The sequence below is a fragment of the Phalangium opilio genome, unplaced genomic scaffold (genome assembly GCF_054372755.1).
Source record: "Phalangium opilio isolate 3A_F unplaced genomic scaffold, DU_Popi_V2 ptg000041l_1, whole genome shotgun sequence".
Classification (NCBI taxonomy): Eukaryota; Metazoa; Arthropoda; class Arachnida; order Opiliones; family Phalangiidae; genus Phalangium; species Phalangium opilio.
The window spans coordinates 9,728,966-9,732,867 of record NW_028324165.1 but is presented as its reverse complement, the minus strand read 5'-3'; the positions used below and the strand labels follow the sequence as shown (position 1 = coordinate 9,732,867).

At 28.3% G+C, this 3,902-nt stretch overlaps 1 long non-coding RNA gene across 1 annotated transcript; it reads left to right on the top strand.

Moving 5' to 3' along the window:
- The first annotated feature begins 3,389 nt into the window (after positions 1 to 3,389).
- On the top strand, positions 3,390 to 3,902 carry LOC149679833 (uncharacterized). The gene is made up of 4 exons (XR_016365942.1): positions 3,390 to 3,429; positions 3,525 to 3,551; positions 3,630 to 3,662; positions 3,751 to 3,902. It is a non-coding gene; the product is annotated as an uncharacterized LOC149679833 (long non-coding RNA).

Genomic DNA, 3,902 nt, shown 5'->3' with positions numbered 1-3,902 from the left:
TGCAGTAAATTATAGAATTTCTCATTAATTAAACTAATTTCTGTAGTTAATTATCGATTTTCTCATTAATTTAATTAATTTGTACAGGTAATTATCTAATTTCTCATTAATCTAATTAATTTGTACAGTTAATTATCTAATTTTTCACAAATTTAATTAATTTCTGCAGTTTTTATCCAATTTCTCATTATTTAAATTAATTTCTGCAGTTAATTACCTAATTTCTGCAGTTAATTACCTAATTACCTAATTTCTCATTAATTTATTTAATTCCTGTAGTTATCTATTGTCTTATTGATTTTTCTTTAATTATTTCAGATAAAGTGATCGGATTAACCTTGCCAGTAAATTGCCAATCTCAACAAGTAAGAATTAAATCATCAACAACTTTCTTTTGGGAAAACTAATTAATAAAATTTAATCTTTAGGTTGTGTCTCAAGCATTTTACGATACACAGAACATCTGTACTCAATATCAAGTAAGTTAAGTATTGAATTAATAATATTATTTTGCTAATTAAACTAATTACATTTAAATCGATAGCGTGACAATAACTGGCAAGGCGTAAGTTAAAATTTTAACTAATTACTAATACAATTTTTTTCGTTATTAACTATTTATTTTTGAACCTAATTAATAGGCCATTAGCAGCTTCAAAACCCGGGTATGTAATTTTTTAATTACAAAATCAAATTTCACCTTTTAATTATTTTAATTTGTATTTTAAGGTATTGGAACCATTAAAGCCACAAATGAGGCAGTTAATGCAAAATCAGGTTTGTCAGTACCTACGATTGATTAGCTTCATTATTAATTAAAATGTATTTTAATTGTTTTAGGCTGTGCAAACTTGTCTGAGAGATTTAGGAGCTCAATTGAAAGGATAAAATAATTTTAACAAAAATATTCAATTTTTAACTGTTTTTAAAAATGAATGTTAATAAAGTTAATGAAATTAAATTTTTTAATTGTGGTTTTTTAATTATGAAAATGATTTTATAAGTAAAGGACTTGTTAATGTGTTGAAAATTTACAATATTTCGCAATTTAAAGGGTCCGATACACCGTTTAAATTTTATCTATTGCAAGTCCCTTAATTAAATAATAAAAAGTTACTTATTAAATAAAGAGAATAAAGAACTATTGTTCAACAGTAGGAAGAAATAATTAATGTTTGTTCACATTACCTTCATATTTGGTATAAAAACCCCTGAAAACCACGTCATTCTTTCACTTAGTTCTTTTTTAATTAAAAAGATGAAGTCTATCTTAGTCATTGCCGCTTTTTTACTCGTAATTGTTGCCGTGCAAGCCGGTAAGGGAGGCAAGCGTTGCAAATGCGACGCAGATTCTTTGAAAAAACTTTGCGGAGATGAGGGACAAAAAAAGATAGATGGTATGGAGGATGGGGATTGCAAAAAGGTAATTAAATTTATAATTAATGATGTGTTGAGTCAATTAGTCACATCACATTAATTCTTTTAGGCTAAGATGGATATGCGAACAGATATATGCAACATATTTGTACGTTTAATTAAAAAGTTACTTATATTTAAACCAAATAATATATTTAAATATTTTTTTAATTTTATAGAACGCTGATCAAACTAAAATCGACGATGTGAGTTTTTAATTATTTTTAAGGATAATCATGTCATTAGCAATAAATGCTATCTGAATTAATTATGAATGAATAGCTTGTTTATTGTGCATAAAAAGAACCGTAGTGGTTCACGAGAATTAATATTTTTAATTCATTTTAATAGGCCTGTGCTAAAAAGAAAGAGGTAAAAGATTTTAATTTTTTCAAAAAATGATTAAAGTTTGCAAAAAAATTTAACAATTTATTTAAAATATTTTCAGGGTTATCAAAATATAAAAGAGGTAAATATAATTTTTTTTTGTTACTTTCTGTTTTAATTAAAATAATAATTAAAATTGTTTTTGTGAATAGAAATGTCCAAGAGGCAAAGGTAAAAACAAAGGAGGAGGAGGTGGTGAAAACGAAGAATAATTAGCATTAATTGTCGACAAATTATTGTTGTAATTTATAATTAAAAATTTTAATTAAATTAAATTGGTAAAAATTATTTTATCTGTTAAGGCATAAAATACTTCATATAACGGATGACTTATTGCTTTAGATAGATACGTCTGTCAGAAATTATGGGAGACCTTGTTCTTTGGGAAAACAATATTTTGACTCGAAATTAATGTCCCATAGAACACCCCCCCCCCTCTAAATTTCTGACATATCTTTCAGAAACACCCTGTATAACCTTAGATCAGTTGACAAATATAGAGAAAACCCAACCTGAATATGGAAACATTTTACGGACGTCATCCGTAAAGCTGAGTAAATTACAAAACAGAATTGGCCGTTAAAGATCTTAATTATTGGGGAATACCGTTTAAAATGAGCCCTGTTCACACTGTAACTATTTAGAAACTTTGGATTAACCTTCATACATTAAAGTTCTGAGTGACCGACTGATAATCAATGCCCAGCCCAAACTGCTTTACTTTAGAAGACTGCAACATTTGAAGGGACGAATCCACGGCCATCTTGAAAAATGGCGGAAAGAAATTTAACCATTCACGTCCGTATGGTGAAATTAAGTATATATTTTTCTACAGACTAAGTTAGCTGTATGGTTTTTAATTCAGATAAGTAACCGAACCTCCTGACGAAATATTAACTCTTTTTGACCAAAATTTTCACTTTGACAAGTTACCATTTTGAACTTATTATATAACATATTGAAAAACTATTTCAAAGGTTCAGTACGAATAAGACTATATACAATTAAGATATTTGGGATAAAAACCTGGTCCTACAACCTAATTAAATGTTTGATCAAAGAAGTAGAAATTTACCTTGAAAGCTAGTGACTATCTACGCATTCTAATTTAGAATAAATACAAAAAAAATCATATAAATTAGACATCTGACTGATATTTAGTTCACATTTTTTTCCTTGTAACAGAACAATGAAGATCGCTTTAACAATTCTCGCCGTGATGGTTGTCCTTGTTGCCGTGCAAGCCGGCAAGGGTAAGGGCAAGGGCAAGAATGGAGGATTTAAGGGCAGAGGATGCAATAAAAATAAACTCGAAAAGGGTTGTCCTTCAATTGCGACTCAAGATACTGGAAAAGGAAAGGGACCAATGGCAAAAATGAGCGAGGAATGCAAAACGGTATGAATTTACTTGTATCAAAAGCAAATAGAGATAATAAAAAGTAAATAGACAATGAGGTCGATAAAAGAGATGTTTACGCGACCATAATTCTATCTTTCCCTAGTAAATTCCCTACTTTGTGTTACTTAATTAAAACATGAAGGGTCTATTTTAATAAATACTAATTGCCAAAATAATTTTAATTTCAGGCCATAACCAGCGCTAGAACCGAAGCTTGCGGTATTTACGTAAGACCATTTAGAATTTATTTTAAAACGAACATTAATATAACCAGAAAAATTAATAATTAATAATTTAAATAATCATTTTTTTTTATTTTTAGAAAGCAGACAGTACGAAAGTGGATGAGGTAACTATATACTTTTCTTAATTACTTTCTAACCGTTTTAATTACTTAAAATAATAACTTTGTTTTTTCCATTATTAGGCTTGCAAAGCTATGAATAACGACGCTGTGAAGGTACAATTAAATAAATAAATAATGCACTCAAAACTAATTACCTAATTAAAATTAATTTTAATTATTTAACCTACCCCCCCTTCCCTAGAAATGTTGGGATGAATTGAAAGACAAATCAGGAGAGAGTAAAGAAGAACAAGGCGCTGCTGGCAATAAAACTGAAACAGCACGTCGTTAATCAAACTCGAATTAATTACAACATTTAAAATACGCTAATTACTTTGTAATTTCGATTGTAAA